Source organism: Aythya marila (assembly GCF_965140915.1).
Source record: "Aythya marila genome assembly, chromosome: Z".
Classification (NCBI taxonomy): domain Eukaryota; kingdom Metazoa; phylum Chordata; class Aves; order Anseriformes; family Anatidae; genus Aythya; species Aythya marila.
The window spans coordinates 72,469,731-72,489,364 of NC_139080.1; the positions used below are offsets into that span (position 1 = coordinate 72,469,731).

General features: G+C 42.7%; 1 protein-coding gene across 2 annotated transcripts in view; it reads left to right on the forward strand.

Annotated features, from left to right (window-relative positions):
* Positions 1 to 19,634, forward strand: part of MOB3B (MOB kinase activator 3B) — a 90,129-nt gene that overhangs the window by 19,488 nt on the left and 51,007 nt on the right. Inside the window, exon 3 of one of the 2 annotated variants that reach the window (XM_082783369.1) lies at positions 14,211 to 14,359. The exons of the other annotated variant lie outside the window; for it this stretch is intronic. The gene's annotated coding sequence lies outside the window, so the exon portion shown is untranslated. The remainder of the gene's footprint in view (positions 1 to 14,210; positions 14,360 to 19,634) is intronic. 2 annotated transcript variants of the gene reach the window in all.

Sequence of the window (19,634 nt, forward strand, 5' to 3'; positions counted from 1 at the left end):
TGAGGAAATACACTTTACACAAGGGGCAGTGGGATTGGTTTTGATAAGAAGTTTGTGGTTACATCTTACAGCAGAGCTTACCTTAAACAAATAACTGATTACTACTTGTTAATTGAATTGATGTTCTTTGAGACAAAGGGTTTGGGATGCCATGTAAAATGACATGTGTGTACAAAAGTCTGTGTTTATGCATTGATGACAACGTAACAGTCCCTGGAACAGGACTGATCAGGGTGCATTCATGAGTATCCAAATGAGAGATGGTTGCAGGTGCAGTTACTACAGGTGGACTGTTAGAGGCCATTTGAACACCAGGTCTTCTATTAATGTAGCTTTTATAATCCAATTTCTTCTTGGTTTATTGTACTGATTATAGACATCAAACACAACTTGACTACATTAATGGCTTTACTAAAGTTATAAAGAGGAAAATACCTCTTGGATCATACAATTCATTCTACTTGCAGGCGTGGGCTTCTACTCTAAAAAATGTGGCTGATCCCCACAGTGCACAGCACAGGTGAAACACAATTTGATTTCCTTTGTGTCCTGATAGCAAAGGAATTTGTAAAAATAATTCTTTACATACAAAATAGTTGGGAATTCTGCATTCCTCCCTGACTACATAGCTAGGCAGCTCCCCTCTCTTTTTGAGGGATTAGAGGAAGCACAACTTTGCTCCTGCTTTTACCACTAGACAGCCCTGAGTCCTGCTTTGCAGTGCTTTATAAAATACATTCACCCAAACACAAGTGCCAGCACACTTTTTAGAGGCAGAATTGCAAATATTGTTATTAATGATCCAGCTGTTTCTTGTAAAACTAGAGCATGAACAGGGAGACAATTGTGTAAGCTGGTCCTTCCACTCAGACGCTTAGGTTTGCTGCAGAGCCAGTTTCCAAAATTCTCAAGGCTACTTTCCATTGATAGAGGCAGCAAAATGCAGATGCAATGATGGATGAGAGTACATGAAAAAGAGGGTGTCTGTTAATGAGGCAGCAGAACTATCTTCTTCCTCACTTTGTAAACTGTCTGGCTGTAAAACTAACCTTATCATATACGTAAAGGCCTGTGGAAGGGGTGGTGCCAGTCACCACTGATAAAACTTCTGTTTTCTGGAGTCAGGCATAACGTCATTCTCTTCTAGGAACTAGTTGGGATTAAAAGGCAGTCTGAGCTTGAGGTCTTCTAAGAGAGAGTAAGGTAGGTAAAACGGGTTCATTTATGTTCCGGTAGAAGGCTTCAGACAGTAATAGGGAGTGCTTATGATACGTTGGATAAAGGATTTAGCCCTGGGACTCTGAATTCAACCGGCTGCAGCCTTTTAATTTCATGCCCTAGTCCTCACAGAAACATGTTCAGTGTAGTTAAAATCAGGTGTCTGGAAGGAAACTGAATTTATAAGGGCATGGGTGGAGGCCATGTGAATTTAGCAGTCAGTTTCCTCAGGTAGGTAAGACCGAAAATAGCTTCCTGCGAGCAAGCAAGGATGAACAAGAAAGAGATATTAGTTTCTGACACTGTCCTCTGGGGAGGGCAAATTGTTCAATAGATTTCTAAAAATGTTGCTTAATAATTGCTACTGAGTTCTCCCCACCATGTTCACCCAGTGATATTTCAGGTGTTACAGACTTCTGCAGGTAAAGTTACTGCAGTGAATGCCAGGAGGATTTTCTCTCTGTAACATTAGTGGCTAACCTGTTTGAATTTCCAAACTCTTTGTTTTATTGTATTTCTTTCCATGTATCAAACCAGGGGAATTGCCATCTGTTGAATAGCAATAAGTCTGGAAGGAGTGACTTTAAAGTTTCAGTGTGGTATGTGTGAGGATACCAGTGCTTGTATTAAACCCATGAAGCCCCCAGTGGGATTTGAAAATGTAAGAGATTTTTTTTTTTTTTTTATTGTCCTCTACATTTTAAGTCGTGTGTATGTGTGGTGACTTCACACCAGTAGGCAGTTCAGCAGCACCACACTGTGCTCTCACTTGTCCTCTTCAGAAGAACTGGGGAAGAAAATATGATAAAAACAGCTCATGGGTTGACATGAGGACAGGGAGATCACTCACCAGTTATTGGCACAAGCAAAACAGACACAGTGTAGGGAGATTAATATGTATTGCCTGTCACTAGCAGACTAGAGCAGTGAAAAACTAAAAGCAAACTACAAACACCTTGCCCCCATCCACTCTCTTCCACCTCCTCCCCCCAAGTGTCAACAGGCAGCAGAGAACAGGGCTGCAGTCAGTCCCTGATGCTTCATTTCTGCCACTCTGTAAGGGTCCCTCTCTGCCCCTGCTCCCCATGGGGTCCCTCCCAGGGATGCCGTCCTTCCCCAACCAAGCCTGTGGGGGCTGCCCACAGGCAGCAGCTCTTCAAGCACTGCTCCCACACGGCTCCGTCCCACGGGGTCCATCCATCCCCCATGCTCCAGCACGGGTCCCCCACGGGTGGGCGGCAGCTCCCCCCAGACCCCCTGCTCCTGCGTGGGCTCCTCTCCACGGGCTGCAGCTCCGGCCCGGGGCCTGCTCCTGCGGGGGCTCTCCATGGGCCGCAGCCTCCTCCAGGCCACATCCACCTGCTCCACCGGGGGCTCCTCCACCCATGGGGGGGCTGCAGCGTGGAGATCTGCTCCATGTGGGACCCATGGGCTGCAGGGGGACAGCCTGCTCCTCCAGGGGCCTCTCCCTGCACAGCCCGCAGGGGAACTGCTGCTGCCTGCCTGCAGCACCTCCTGCCCTCCTGCTGCACTGCCCGTGGGGGCTGCAGGGCTGGCTCTCACCCCTCTCTCCCAGCTGCTGTTGCCCAGCACTTCTTTCCCTCCCTTAACTCTGCTCTCCCAGAGGCCCACCCAGTGTTGCTCATGGCTCAGCTCTGGCCAGCAGCGGGTCCCTTTTGGAGCAGCTGGAGCTGGCCCTGCTTTGACATGGGGCAGCTGCTGGGCTCTGCTCACAGAGGCCACCCCTGCATACCCCTGCTACCAAGCCCTTGGCATGTAAACCCAATACCCAATCTTTTGTCTTGTGGTCTGTTGTAGAAGTATCATCAGTTTTGGGAAGCACTTCTATACGACTTGTATTAAAAATCAGTAAAGAAAAATTACTCATTCATTTTCATAAAGACCTAATACAGTATTTACATCATTTTATTTATTTATTTATTTATTTATTTTGGTAAAAATGCCCTGCATCAAAGAATCACACAATGTTAGATATATTAATGTAACCTTGTCTTATATGTATGCATCTTTGCCCATCTTTCTTAACTCAAACACAAAACAGCATGCCCATAATTTACGTGCTAGAGAGGGCAAGAAGGGATGTTATAAAAGAGATCTGCAGCTTCCAGCTTAAAGACTTGCACATCTGAGCTGATTGCCTTAGGATACTTTTATTGTCAGGGGAGGCTGGTGATCACTTTTAAGTTTGATGTATCTGATGGAATTTGGGTGTCTAGAATGAGGTGAGTCATGTTGTAGAAATGAGTTTTACTCCGTTAACTATGATGGAAGTCTAGGCAAGAACCAACTTGCTGAAGTCTACGCCAGAAATACCTCCATTTGGACATCTGAATTCCATCCCGAATTCCATTACATCTTACCGCTGCCTTACACTCCTCCCAGGAGCAATGAATTGACTGGCTTTATGCACTTGGCTATGGCAGTGACCCACACATGATCTGAAAGCTGAAACTTCTGCAGTGTTGTCAGTCACAGCGGTGGCAGCTTTCCCCTACCAGACTAGTCCACGTATCCATGCTAGTGTCACCGACGTTCTTGGACAGGGCACTGATGAGCTGGACCAAGCACGCAGGAGGGCCAGAAGAGCTCCCCAGCTCAAGCACTCTGATGAGCGTGGTGCAGCTGCACCACATGTCCTGGTGCCAACCAGGACGTGCAGCAAGGAGGCATCGGTGCTGAGCAAGGCATAGCTGATCAGGATGTGCTTGTCTGCCCTGGAGGACCTGTGTTGTCCCAGTAAGTCATACAGTCCAAACTTGCTCAGTCCTAAGCCCTGTCAGAGTTTAGCCTGGTTTAGGCAATGTCAATTGAGGGGCATAGGTGGTTCACTCCCTACCACCCCATCAGCTCTGATAGGTAGCTGGGAGTTGCTCGAATTGCTCATCAGGATTTTTTTTCATGCGCTTATTTAATGTGTGATTGTTTATTATGCCATATAATCTGATGTTCAGTCCAGAAGGGTGGAATTGGTGAGTTATTATTTGTAATTATTAGATTTCTAAGGCAAGGCCATTAGTTGCCCTTAATATAGGCTTGTGCTCAGCTATGCAGTAAATTAAGCTGATAGATAGTATATTATCATGTTGTTCATGTCACCCTGCCGCTTGTAAATTCCAGGGTTTAATTATGTCCTGATCACCATTCATATTGCTGCTGTAATACTGTGAGGCATTAGTATTAAATTCAACACAATTTATGCTGTTCTTAATGATAGAGGCTAAGTGTCTCTTTAGACAGGTTAGTCTTGTTTCATTAGTTAAACTAAAGGAAGGAGTATATGATGGTCCAGTATATTTTACCTGATGTAAAAGCTGTTTTTCAAGCGTTTTTAAGACTCAAGTTCACAAGATTTAAAGTAGTGAATTGCAATGTTGGAAGGTGTTTGTTTCTGATCTGTAAACACGAGTGAATGCGTATGGCTATGATAGCAGGGTATGACTGATAATCTGCAAAAACTGGCATAGAGACTGGATTTTAAATCTGAATCACAGAACTTAAATGGAAACATGTTTCCTACAAAAAAAGGCTGCTGCTTTACTTTAGGAAATGTGTTAATTTGATTATGGGGTAAATTTATGCATTTCTAGCACAGTTTTGTGCTATTCTGTGCTCCTTATTACACCTGTCTCGTCAAGGCACACCTCAGTTCTTATGCTCTGCTTAGAACAAGTATAGCTTAAGTGAAAATGTGTTTTTACTGCAGGTTTATTCCTGAAGATCATCTGTGTGAGTGCCAGTGTTTCAGCTCAAAGCAGAGAGCAGGGTAACAGCAGGGGTTGTTTCAGTTTTTGGAGATGCTGAGGCCTGAAAGAATGAACTGAGATGTAGTGTTTCCCACAGAGATCCCCTTTTCTCAGCTGTCCCAGTACCCGTGCACGCAGACAGAGCTCTTGGCTTAGCCATTGAGTCCCCAGGACCTCTTCCATCTGAGGCTACTTGCTGGTCCTTGGGTACCCACATGGACCTGTCTGCCTGGTGGTGCTCCAGGAACAGAAACATGACTAAGTCCGAAGACACAAGAAGTGTAGTTCTTGATGTAATGTTTCCTGCATTTTTTTTCAGTGGAGCTGTTCCTTAACATCTGCCTGATACTGCAATAAACGGTAATAAACCACGAATCCTACAGTCCCAACAATAGTGATGCGAGAAGCAAGTGTTACCCCATATCTTCTAGCAACCGTATGCTGAAATCTCTTCTGTGTGAGGAGCTGTTAGGTATGGAGTTATGCTGTTTCACACTCTGGATGCAGGATCTCTGCCACACGGATGAAATGTGAATCAGGATATCCAAAGAGTGCTGTCAACAAGCAAGAGTTTTGTGTGTCCGGCCTACCATGGGTGGCACCTATTCTGGGGGAGTCCTGGGGGTTATTATTTCATTTGGCTTAAAGTGTGTTGGGCAGGTATTGTTTCTGGATGGACATCTGAGTTACCCATCATCTTGTGTTGAAACTTACCAGTGTGATCATTGTACTGCTGTAAGCTTGGTTTTAACTCCTGTGTGCAATCCAGGTCAAAAAGGTACCTGAATTTGAATGTGTATTTGTATTGCAAGTTAGCTTCTCTTGTAACTTTCAGACCATTTCAGTGTTGCCTGTTGTTTTCACTAGTTTTCTTTCTTTCAGTAAGTACTGGAAAGTACCATACTGTTGTTTGTATTTGTTCTAAAAAAAACAAATAGTTGGAGCTGAAACAAACTGAAGAGTGGTGATGATTTCCAGAGCTGGGAAAATCCTATTTTCCCAGCCATAGTAAATATTCCCATTTAATTGTAACTGGTATAGTTGGTACTTGAAGTTTTTTCTCCTTTCATTTATCATGTCCCTTTATAGTGATCGTGTTCACTAAATTTATGTATTATTTACGCTGCATCTTTCACGTTACCTTCAGTGGGTATGTTAAAGAACAAATCTCAGAGTGGTGGTTTTTGTCCTGAATTCTCGGGAGTGCCACATCAGTGTGTCTCTGACATAAATGGAGCTAATCTTGCTTTATTTTAGAGCAAACAGAGAAGGATGGGGTGATAGGCTCTGGTCTCGCAGGCTGTATAATTTGTGATAGGTTGTCCTGTTCTTAAAACAGGAAGTGTGCAAGAAGAATACTTCCCTAATTGTATGTACACCCACACACGTGCAGTAATTTAATAATTAAACTTGCCTGAACATGGTGATACCAAGAGCAGCAATTGGGGGTGGTTTACACTTTTTTTGTACATTTGCCTAGTTATTTTCTTTAGTTCAACCCTGGGCTAGAAACGCAGAGATAAAACAGGGTGTAGCTGCAGCATTTGCTTTAGTGCCTCCTGTCAGCCTTCTAAATTGCTGTTTAGCTGGCATTCGAGCCAGTGCATGGTGCAGTAGTGAACGTGAATGCAGGAAACACTTGGGAGAAGGGGAGAAGAAGATGAAAAAAAGCACAAGGAAACTTGGGCTTCTGTCCCAGCTGTGGTAGGACAGGGATTCAGTCTTCTCTGTTAATCACCTGGGTGGCATACTTCTCAGAGAGTAGATGTGTTGTTATTTGGGATTGCTCTTGGGATCTGCGGTGATTGCTGCCTCAAAAATGATGATGGCTTCTTCCTACCTGATGGCAGATACTGCGTGCGCTACAGCTGGGTTTAATCAAATGATTTGGGATTGGATCAAAACCATAATATATGGGATGTGTGGATGGCAGAAGATGTGATTGAAATGGGATAAAGAATAGCAATTGCAAGGTAGCAATCCTGTTTCCTAACCACTTATTTATGTAGCAACCAGAATGACGACGGCATCCTAAAGGGCAGTTGAAGTAAGCTTGTCCTGGCTTGCTGCCAGTTTAGAAATAAATTACTGGTGCTAACCTGCATGTGAACATAAGCAGCATTCTCAGAAATGCTAAAGACTCTTCAAAATTCTAACCAATAAATTAAAATATTAAATATAATAAAGACATGTAGCAGAATTGCTAACTATTATAGTGGGAAAAAAAAAATCTCCATTGTGAAAAAATCTCCATAATGGAAAAAAAAAGAAAAGGAACCATTTTCTGTATGTTGCAGGATGTATGGGTCTGACAGGATGTAAGAGGGAGAGGAAAAGAGGTGCAGAACTTGGGCATGGACACATTCAGCAGTGTAACAGGTAACTCTTGTTCATATTGTGGTGTGAGGCAAGTCCTGTTAACTAAGCCATGGTCTAGATGAACAGATGAAAAGCATGTTTCTGATTCAAGTGCTTCCCACCTAGAAGACTTTACTAAAGTGAGGAGTGGGCTTGGGTAGGGTAGAAACCTCAGTTGCTAATTACCTTTTAAGATCAAGCCATGAATGATCTTTTTAGGAGGATGTTCTCTAGTAGATGTTCTTCAGTTAGATGCAATTAACCTGAATGTACACTCTAAGTTTTATGTGTGGTTCTCCAAATTATCTGCAAAAAATTTATCTTGCAGCCTTCCTGGTATGTTGGCAGGGAGTATTTTAAATATTTTTTTTTCAGCTGCACAATATCAGTGGATAATCAAGTGCCAATTCCCAAATTGTGAGGGAGTTGTTAATGAAGACAAAAGACCCATTGTCAGAGCGTCTGTCAGGTATCGAGTGTATGGCTTTATACCATGTATTTTGGTGGCTTTCCTGCTCTAAACTCACAGAGCCTGTTTTCTCTCTTCAGAGGTCTTCTGAGTTTTTTAGTATAATTACTTTGCACCAGCCTCTGACATCTTAAGGGTTATATGAATGTGTGAGTCTTATGAAATCTTATTTTGAGAGAATGAGACTGTTCAGATGTGCAGGTTGTGTCTATATGTTTTCACTGATTTATTAGAGGTGATGTGAATTCCTCCACTGCTACAACCACTGTAACTATCCATCAGTTTGGATGTGTTTGACAGTACAACCTCTCCTGTGATACAGGGTCCCCAGCACCTACCATCCCTTAGGGAAAAGTGCCAGGACTTAAATACCGTGTAGCAGTTCTCTCTGAACCCTCCTGTCTGGCAGAGAGCCCTGCTTTATGAGATTTGAGGTCATGGCATGAGGTGTGACAGAAAACCACCTGAAAGGTTTGTGGGTTCATTATGAAACTGACCACAGAACCTCCCTACTAAAATTTTGGAGTTATATCAGCAAATAAGTGTCTGTAATGGAGTTGCTGTGACTGGGTCGCAAGACAGATGGAGACCTTGCTTCTGAATCACCGTGTGTACTACATACAAGTCTACAAGTCGAAATGGGAAGCTATGATGTTTTCTTTTTTCCTGGTCAGATTTTGTGTGGGAGGTACTGAAATTATGGTGTGCGAAACACGCTGCATAAACTAGTTCTGTAGGAGGAAGCTCAGCCACCTTGACAACTCCCACTTTAAAACTGTGCAAGCTTTACAGACCAATTTTTAATTAAATCAGCAATCAGTTCTTACTTAGAGGTGAACTGAGCCGTGCCAGGCAGAGAAAGGCTGTAGCTCAGACTGGAGTCCTTCAACTGCTGCCCTTCGGTGACCGTCAGCTGTGCTTTCGCTGTTAGCTGTCTGCTGCAGCCACACAGACCCCAACGAGTAATCAATTATTCTGCTTCAGAGTAAACTGCTTGTTATCGTGGTCGGGAAAGGACCCATCCTAACCCTCCCTCGCTGGTCATTTTTCCATGTTGTGTAAGTAATGATTTTTGTTCCCCTTCTTTCTGTAGCATTGAGTACTTGCTGGCAACAGCTGTGGGCACCTTGCTGCGAGAAGCCAGATGCTTGTTTTGCAGGGAAGGAAGTTTTCCTCTTTTTGTACCTGTTGAGAGACTGGTCCTGTGGGTCTCACAGTAAAGCTGTCTGTACGTGGCTGGAAGCGGCGTACTACAGAGTACAAAACTGTTTAGGGAAACATGAAAACCAGTCTGAGAGCTAGTGCCGGATGATGGTTGATCTGACCACAAAACCAGACTGTAAAGAATAATTAAATGCTGTGCTTCTGCATATAAACTGCTTACCATGGGGGCTAATTAGGAAACCACTGAAACTCTCCTTCCAGATCAGCTGGTGAGTGTAAGTTTTGTTTGCCGTGTTGAGTGGCTTCTGGAGCACAATATGGATTAAGCAGTATGCAGTGGCAGAGAAAAGGCTTTGAAATCTTCAGTAGTTTAGTTTGCTGGAGAGATAAAGTAGCACCATAAACTAGAAGCTTCTTGGGAGTGTAGGGGGAAGAGGGCAGTTCCTTCGGTGTCTGCTACAACTTACTGCTGGTGCGTGGCTGCCCTGGAGTTGGTGCTTTATCCTCTTGTCTGGTGGTTCTTGCAGATCTATGCAGTTAGTATAGTCCGGGCTACTTAGGCTCTGCTAAACTGCACTGAAGGACGTTTTCAGCTTATGTTTTCTCTGTTGCAATGAGCAATCCTTGTTACAGCAACAGCTGTATCATCGTGAATTGGAGAGGACTAAGGCTGTCCTCAGAGGAGGTAGTTATTATACTCAGGTTTCTTTCCAATAGTAAGTGTTCAATAGATTGTGTCTCTGACTTCACTTACTCACTCACATTATCTCTCTGGTCTCCTGGATGGCAAAGAAAGCACTGTTTTTGTTTTTAAACAAGTGAATCCTGCAAATTACAGACTTAGGGCACTGGAGTGTGGATGACTACCTCGTCCCAGGTATTCTGTTCCTACTCTGGTTTATGGGGATGCGTATATTTAGCTGATTCTGTGTTTTACCCTCTGTGCATAATAGTAGGTCATTTTGACCAAATGATACGGTTGAACACGGTAAAATTGCAGGGTGGTGATCAGAACAGTCCTCTGCAGAAAAAATTTCTTCAGCCTTCAAGTCAGTTTAGTCCTGCGAGTTAAGACCAAGATACAAATCAACACTGTGGATAATGCATTTTGCTGAATTTTGAAAGCAGGGATCACACAACCAGACATCCGTGACCCTACTACCAACTGCAAAGGCTGTGCTTCGTGATTACGTGCTTTTGTAGCACAGCAGGACTTGCCATGTTGCAAAGTACCAGACCACCAGACCCTTGGCTTGCAAAATCATCTCTCTTAGATCTGTGAAATCTTTTGTATTCTTCAAAAGACACGAGTAGGAATACCTCGACGCTAAGTCTTTTTGGTCTGAGTTTGAAAATGTCCATAATTAACTGTAGTTGCTGCCACTCTCACTACCCCACCATACATCGGGTGCTTTGATCCAAGCCACAGGAAACAAAGATTTCTGATCTTTCTTACTTAGCTCTTCTGATAGTTATGCAGAGCTGTGCATTAAAGTCAGTGGATTGGTCCCTACGGCTGCTGAATGTGCGCTTCAGGACAAGATTTTAGACTTATGGCATAAATAATTTAAATATTTGCAATTAAGGTATCATTTTTGTATTTCTCTGTTTGTGAAGAACTGTGTGTTTTGCCTGGGCTCACGCTGCTTTATAAAGACAAATAACTCCCCCCTCCCCATGGTTAATAGTGAAGCTACTATTGCTGTCTTCTTACTGCAGTTCTTAGTGCCCACAGCAGGCCCCCTCAGTTTTGGGTTCGTGGAGGTCCAGCTGAGGGGCTGCATGGGGTCAGGCTTCACCTCAGTCACTAATTCCCACGTGGTTTTGGGCAAATTTTGGCTCAGCATCATGGTGTTAAGGGTAATTGCTTTTCATGCAAGATCGCTATGCTGTCTTGAGAGTTATCAGTGTCTTTAACAAAGTGTGCAGCACGCTGGCTGGTGCTGCTGGCAGATGTGTGCTGTGGAAGACATCTCTGAAATCCCGAGCTGCGTGGGGCTGCTGCTGAGGCTCCCTGTCACCAACCTGCCTCTCCCCTGTCCACCCTGAGCCCGTCAACTTGAGCTTCGCTAGGAAGAAGCCAGACTAAGGCTAAAGAGTCTGAATGGATGTCAAACAGATGTTGCATCTGTTTTTCAGCATATATGGTTACAGGAAGCCCTGTTTTGTCAGCAGAGCCTTAGTTATTTGTGTTGGCCGGTGTAGTGTACGTAACATGACTTTGCATTTGTATCTCTGTTTCTCTGCATGAAAATGAGTGGTTTCAATTGAAATGACACTGTGAGATGGAATGTATGATTTAGACTTTTTTTTTTTCTTGAACATATATGTGGTTTCCAGAAACTAAGTCTTGGACCAAAAATAACAAGCTTGGCCAGTGGAGGCAGAGTAGGGAGCTTGAAGTCTCAGGGGATAAACTGCTTACTGCTAGCAGATAAGCTGCTGTCCTGCCATGTACAGAAGGACCTCTGCTTAACCTGTACATGAACGACAAGAGTGAGGCCCTGAGTTCAGATCTCAGACCACTGGAACATTTTTGCATGTGCGTGTTTTGCTGTTCCCTATCACTCACGTGACCGGACATGCACATTTTTTAAGTAGACTTCAGTGGATTCACATTAAAGCTCAGGTTTTAGGCTTTTGTGTTTGGGAATTGCGTGGATGGCCTTAGAGTGTAGGGGTGAGCAGGAACTCATATTTTAGCTCTGTATACCTGGTTGTGCCAGTGCTTTGAAAAGCCAGAATGTAGATTAAGGAGCAAGTTAAGCTGAACAGGACAAAGAGATTTATGAAGTTAAACCATAGTTTAATGAGTTCTTATTCTCCTCTCAAGGGAGAGCGTTCAGAGAGTAAAAGTAAAATTTTACCTCTATTTAGTCGGTGTCAGAGCTCCTACTGACTGCAGCATAGTTGAAACTGGTTGGAGTCAGAAATTAAGCAAACTGAAGGAGACAGATGTGTATTATCATAAAGAATCACCAAATAGTTCAATTTGTATCTCTTCTCTCAACGCTGCTATATTTTTCTTACATCTTTCACCAGTCCTGTCAATATTTCTAAAGGAATGAAGGATTATAACAGTTCCCTGTCACAGCAAATTCTGCAATAACATGCTACAGAGGTGTAAAAACAGCACCCTGTTGTGGTAAGGACTCCATCCACAGAAACCAAAAGGTTTTGGCATAAGCAGGGTTAGTGAGCTGGTTCTGTTGCTGCTCCTACCACGGTAAGTCAGCCCAACCACGCAATCCACTGGTGAGGTAAGTGTTTACAAGAGCAGTGGTTATAGGACCAGCTGGTCAAACCACGCACTTGCATGTGTACAGGCTTAGTTTTGTTTAGTGGTGGAAGGAGGTAGCAGGTCACAAGCACTTGGTAACTGAAAGCAGAGGCTGTTTGTGTACTTACAGAGCATGTGGTTTCGTGGCAGTGCTTGTAAGCACGCTAGCCACAGCTCAGACCAGTTGAAGCCTGTGAACCAAGAAGAGAACTGGAAGAACCTGGATGTGTATCCAAAAAACAGCATTGGAAGGGACTGTCAGAACTGAATTCTTCCCTGTGTGATCTGTCAGCCTGTCAAAATTCAACCTCAGTAGTTGCCTGAACTAAAGGGAGTTCCCTACCTGCTTTAAGGGCTGGGGAGGTCTGAGATGGCAGTGGTAAACGCTGTGATTCACTGAAGTGGCTGTGGCTAAAAAGGTACTCCCTCTTGTCCCATCTGTCCCAGCCTCTGCCCTCCACAGACCTTGCTTCGTGCTGTCCTCTTCTCTGTGCTATATAGCCAAACAGAGGATCAAATAAATTGACTGGGATGAAAAATCAGTGGTCTCTTCAATGAGTGTGGTTTAGTTCTTGGTCTCACGTAGGTCCTGCAAGGGAATGTAAGCATCAGGGCCAGGTATCATAGAAGGCATGGTAAGGAGTAACGTGAGAGAGAGTGTTGAGGTAGGACAGAACTTTTCAGAAAGAAATTACAGTAATACCCATGCATGAATATCAGTCTGTAGAAGCCCTTGAGTTCCTGAATGACAGGAATGGGGTAATCTTCAGTGTAATCTAAACCATGAACATTTTGCAGTTTCTGTACTGTAATTCTGAGAGAGAACTTTTCAAATTCACCTTAAATTGTACCTCTTTAGATCTTCAGATGGGATGTAAGTCCTGTTATACTCATAAAAGACTGATACCGGTTGAGAAGTGAGTGCCCTGTTAAAACAGAAAAATATTTCCTCATAGTGAAAAGCCTACTTCATTTGTGCAATGAAGTTTACACCTAAGATGTATGTCTGCTCACCCCTGTGTGAGCCATTGCTACTCAGCCACAACAGAGGGACTGACCCTGTTCTGTATTTTTTTTTAATTTAATCCCTGTGAAAATCTCTGTAGTTTCTTGGAAGCATAAAGCATGATTCTGTTCCCGTTATCAAATGTTGCCACTGTACTAGTTTAGGTTAGATTTTCAGGCAGAAGCTGATCCAATGAAATTCCTGTTTGTCAAATGTTATAGGAGTATGTGCATTTTTGAAGGACACAGCATTTATAGACAGGTATCCATTGTATTTTGCTTTTCCTTCTGATATTATAGCTTAGAAATGAGGTAGAGGAGGGACAGGAAAGAAGTTACTGCTCTAAACAAGGTAAGAATCAGGTCAAAACTCATTTATATTCATTTCATTGAACCTGGACACCTCAGTTATTAAAATACTCTTTATATTGTTTTCTGTGATCTTTTACATTTGTAGTTTTTAGTAGTACCAGGAAAGTACTTGCCTCTTTTGTCTCCCCATGCACAAAGGCTAGCTATTGCATGTCAAATGGATGTTGCTATATCTGGGAAATGTTTCTGACTTTAGGAAGACTTTTCACAGAAGATTTTTCACAGAGCAGTTTGGGCTGGAAGAGACCTTAAAGATCATTTTGTTCGACCCCCCTGCCATGGGCAGGGACGCCTCCCACCAGACTAGTTTGCTCAAGGCCCCATCCAGTCTGGTCTTGAACACCTCCAGGGATGGGGCATCCACAGCTTGCTTATCTGGGCAACCAGAGCCAGCGCCTCACCACCCCCACAGTAAAGAATTTCTTCCTTACATCTAATCTAATTCTCCCCTCTTTCAGTATAAAGCCATCACTCCTTGTCTTATCACTACTTGCCCTTGTAAGAAGTCTCTCCCCATCTTTCCTGTAGGCCCCCTTCAGGTACTGGAAGGCTGCAATGACATCTCTCTTCTGTTCTCTAGACTACACAACCCCGACTCCCTCAGCCTGTCTTCATAGCAGAGGTGTGCCAGCCCTTTGATTTCTTTGACTTCGCAGTCTGCACTTTCCACCCGAGAACCCTGAAGCCTCAGTGTTGTTCTTGCAGTTATCATATAAGGATTAATGCAAGGTAATCCTGGTACCTTTAGAGAGAAGTGAAGAAACCACAGGAATCCTTTTGTGAGAAGGACATTAAGCCAAACTGCAACTTCCTCTAAAGCTGCTGGAACCTCTGTTATCATAAGCAAATTATTGTCCTCAAGCATCAGTTAACTTCTTTCACTGCATGCTACCATTTTCTGTTGTTATTTTGTGTATTAATTAAAATGCTCTATGTCTCCAGGTAAATAACACAAACCATGGACAAAAGCTGCAGCAGGACATTTTTTTCTTTAATAATGTTGGCTCTTCCTGAAAGCTTTTGCTGTAGAAACCATGGAGAAGCTATGCAAGTGAGCACCTGGAAAACAAAGTCATTGTTTATGCTTTTCTGTTTACTTCTGAGACTTACAATACTTTGGAGTTCAAAAATGAAGTTTGCAAGACTCTTGAGAATAGGATAATATGTAGAAAAAGGATACAATAAGCTTCAGAATCTGGTTCCCATGTATGTGCTTTTTAAGAATCATTTTTGCAGTAACCTAAATTTGCCTTGATCCTTTTTTCTTCCTCTTTTGACTCTGCCAAAACCCTAACGCAAATCTGTTACAGGTTGGTAAGGTGTTTTGTGTGTGTGTGTGTGTGTGTTTCTTTTTGTTCATGAGGAAACTCTTTCCATTGCATGAAGTTTTCATCATGAAGTTGCACAGCATGATTGTGCTACATTTTTTCCTTGTGATTACAGATAAAACTTATCTGAATTGCACAAATTTAAGTATGTAAATAAGATACGGGGGATATTATTGTTTCTACTCACTTGGATGCTTTTTGATGTGTAAATAGGAAAGGTGTTTTCAGACTTCAAGACAGGCCTTTGCTCACTCAATTCTTCATACTTAAGTGTGTTAGAGAACCTGTTCATTATCTATTATAATACTGGCTCTCAAACAGGAGCCTGGATTTAGAGAAAGCGTACACTCAAAAAGGAGCATTGGTATATACATGCTCCTACATTTAAAATATTTGTTGCCCGTGATGTCTAATGTAGCTGTAGTAAAATGCATAGTGAAATATGAAGTCAAACATGAGAAGTCTACAAAATGTTTGTGCTCAATGGGATTTTGATTTCATATGTGCTTTTCTACAGGCTTCAGCTGTCTTTGAACCAGGCAGTGCAAGTGCCCAGAATGAAGGCTTACATTTTGGAAAGAAAAAATGTAAAAACAAGTGGATGAAAAGTTGATTTTCAGACTGTCTTGCTGGATAGACAGCTTACTGTGTCACTGTTGCTGGAGAGATCATATCTTTCCACTTCCTTGATGAATAAAACGTGAATTGTACCAGCTACATTCCCAGCAGCCCTCTAAGACCTGTGTAGTGCTCACTAGAGTGCTGTGAGGAAAGGCGTGTGTTTGTACACAGTGTGTCACTTAATGTTGTTATTACCTATGATTTAATAGAAAGTATATGAAGAAATGATGTAGTAGGTTTTTAACTCATTAGTGACTCAGACAGGACAGTGATCAAGCTTTACTTTTTTTCTGTGTGTGTGGTATTTGTGTAGGTAGGACTGGTTTATTATTTCCGTGTGCTGACTTACTATACCTGCTGTTTATGCTGAGTTGCCCTGAGCGTGGCCTAAATTTCCATATGTGCATGTTTCTACATAAAGCTGGGGACAACAGTGATTACTGTGGTGCTGATACCACACGTGAAGGTTTTGTGGGTCTAATTCTTTATTCTGAGACCATCTCCAAATCTGGGGCAACCATTCTCAGGCATGGCTTTGCCAACAAAGGAATTCACCAAACTACATCATTCATGCCATGGAACAGGCACTCAAGAAAAGCTGCAGGTGACTATCACACCTCTTCACAAATACACTACTCTGAGAGGAAAGAGGAGAAGCTGAAGTGTTAGAAGGAGTTATCTATTTGCAGTGCCCATACCAGGACAGCCAAAAATGTATAGTTCAGAAGTGCATCCAGAACACGGTCTCCATATGTATAGTTAGAATCTGTCATAGGGGATCAGAAACCATTTTCTACGGCCTTTGACACTAGTACAGATCAGAAGTTCTGCTGGCATTACTGTGGTGTGAGAGAAGAGTTGAACATGAAACAGTGCCAAATGCATCAGGAATAGTCACGTTTAATTTTATGTGGAAGGAGGATGCTACTCTACCATAGATTTCAAGGAGCATTTAGTCATGAAGTATCCCTGTCAAGACCAGATAATGGAACTGGGAATATTTCTCATTCTCTGCAGATTAAAATTGTCATGGAAGTGAGAATGATGGCAGGCAAGCCAAGTTACATTCTTGGTACTTTAAAAATCACGAAATTTTGTTCATTGCTTGTTGTTAAGGTTATCTGATGAGTTTCTTTTGATAATGCTGCATGAGTTTGAGGCAATAGCTTTGCTTTATACGTCTAACACTACAAAGTTGTAATTGACAGTATGAGATCCATGATGGAATGACAAACCTCTCATTGCGTGTTCTTGATTCAAACACAGTGCTGCAAGGTGTTGGAAGTCTAATGGTGCATGAGTTTCTGCAAAGGTTTAGTGATTCAGTCCAAAGCAGAGGAGTGGCCATCCTGCTATTAAGTACCAGCACTTTATTGCCTAAGCAGTAACCATGCTTTTAGAGCCTTGACTGTGGCTGCAGCTTTCCCATTAGTTGAAGTCTTTGAAGAGCCTAAACCTAAAGTGAATCTCCACTGAAAATCAGGTACTCTGCTGAGCCACAAGCTGAAGCTTAGACTGTTCTTTTGTCCCTTGTAAGTAAAATGAAAGCTTCTTTCTTCCATTGAAGTATTGGCAATGCTGTTTGTAACTGTTTAGAAATGCCTGACTGAGCTGGTTGCTTAAGTGGGGGCAGTAAGGGCATTGTATAACCTGCAAGATTGACGTCTGTTTCAGCAGTGAGGGGGTGTCTCAAAATTCTTTATTTCTTCATTCATTTCTGCTAGTTTTTGAATGAAGAACAGGGCTAAATAGACAGCAAATACCCTCAGGAAGCAAGATGCACAAAAGTATTTCAGAGGGCTGATTTGCTGTGGTATTTTTGTCAAATTCAGACCATACTTTTTTCTGTCTTGTATGTGAAAGTATATGAGAAAGCCAGTAACATGTCCCTAGTTTTGCACAGCCTTCTGTGACATTTTAAGAGAGAGAGAAAAGACTCAAGCTTTGGTACACAAAGAGTCAAGATAACGAGTTGTTTGGTGAATGTTTTGGTCGCTTCATCTCTTGTTTCGTGTATGTCCTGGTTTCAGTTAGGACAGAGTGAATTTTCCTCCTAGGAGCTGGTAGGGTGCTATGTTTTGGCTCAGGATGAGAAGAGTGCTGATAACATGCTGTTTTAATTGTTGCAGAGTAGTGCTTACACCAAGCCAAGGACGTTTCAGCTTCTCACTCTGTCCTGCCAGTGGGCAGGCAGGCTGGGGGTGCAGCAGGAGCTGGGAGGGGACAGACACAGTACAGCTGACCCAAACTGGCCAAAAGGGTATTCCATACCATATGGGGTCATACTAAACAATATATAGGGGTGGCTAGCCGGGGGGGGGGGGGGGGGGGGGAGGGCGGCAGACTGCTTGGAGTTAGGCTGGGCATCGGTCAGCAGGTGGTGAGCAATTGCATTGTGCATCACTTGTTTTGTACGCATTAGTAGTAGTAGTACTATTATCATCATTATTTTTATTATTATTGTTGTTGTTATTATTTTCCTGTGTTAATAAACTGTCTTTATCTCAACTCACAGGCTTCACTCTCCCGTTTCTCTCCCCCATCCCAGAGAGGGAGGAGGGAGGGTGAGCGAATGGCTGTGTGGTGCTTAGCTGCTGGCTGGGTTAAACCACAACAGTCTGTTAATTGTTTTTCTGCAAACTTACTGAACGCGTGCTGAGTGAACATATTTAATATGATTGTGTTTGTATATTCAGTAGAAAATAGCTTATAAAATATGGTGCCTTCTGTTTTTCTTGGAAAAGGTTTAACAGCAGTGAGTACTGAGATTCAAAATATATCTTTTGAAGACAAGTTTTATTTGGTGCTCAGCTTTCTGTTAAAAACTCCTGTCACATTATGGTGAATGTTTACAGGTGAGGAAGGGAATCCAAGTGGCCACATTAGAGTGCCAGACTAGAAAGATTAGTTACCTGAGCTGTAAAGCTCCACTGCTAGCATCCTCGTTATTGCAGACTGGGACTTTGGCTTGATGCCATCTCAAAGTGTGCTGCTCACCAGCTCGGTCTGAGCAGCAGTACTCACCAGTCCTTTTAAAGGGCGCTAAATAAACAGACACAGAGCTTCTAAGAATTGGAGAGATGGAAGTTTCAGGTCTTAGCAACAAACAACAAACTGTAGGGCAAAAGTTGTCTCTTTAAAGTGCCCTCATCTCCTGCCAATGACACTTAACTAAATTGTTACAAGGTTAGCTTTATTTCAGGTCTTTCCCTGACCTTCATCAGGTTTCAGCACCTCTGCGCTGTGCTTGAACGCTCTGTCAGGGACCGTGTCAGATCTGACAGTGGTCTGCATGGAGTTCATCCCTGAACGTCTAACATTTTGCTGGCACTGAAAGTATGGCTGTTTATGAATTCATGATTGAAGTATCTCTGCATGGCAGTGTAAAGATGTGCCATCAGTAAAAGGAGAAGCAAACACATCTCTGCTGGATTCATTTAGCTGCATCCTGCTGCTAAATTGAGTGGATGCTAATCTTCCAGCCATTTGGGAGAGTATTTTTCATGGTGCTTTTGTTCTACTGCATGGAGATGGGGTCTAGCACATCAGATTTCTCTTTCCTTAGGTATGTGCAACTTTCTTGTGGTGCTTAAGAAAAAAGAAGTACCTTTATCAAGTTCTTTCTTGCCCCTCAGCAAAGCTTTGGGCAACTGTCTTCAGAATAATTCAGTACTTTCAACACACAACCTAGCAGAGTTTTCACGGATGTGATTTCTTTTAGGGAAAACAGTGGAGCACGCATAATCCCTTGGAGAGTATTCATTATGCACTGATAGGGTATGATTTTTGTAGAACTGTGCAAATGTAAAACATTGTGTTATTTAACTTAAATAATGCACAGCATGAAATGTTTGCTCTCTGAGTCTTTAATTGTAAATCCTTTGATACTAAAACAAAATTCTTGTTGAGCTAGCTCCTATCTATGCTATCACCTACTAATTGTCTGCATTTACTGATGTTAATACTCTTACACATCTGAGTATGTGTAAGAAACGAGGATCTAAAGCAGTAATTTACTTTTTTTCAATCAGGCTGGCTGTTAAAGGAGTTAGGGT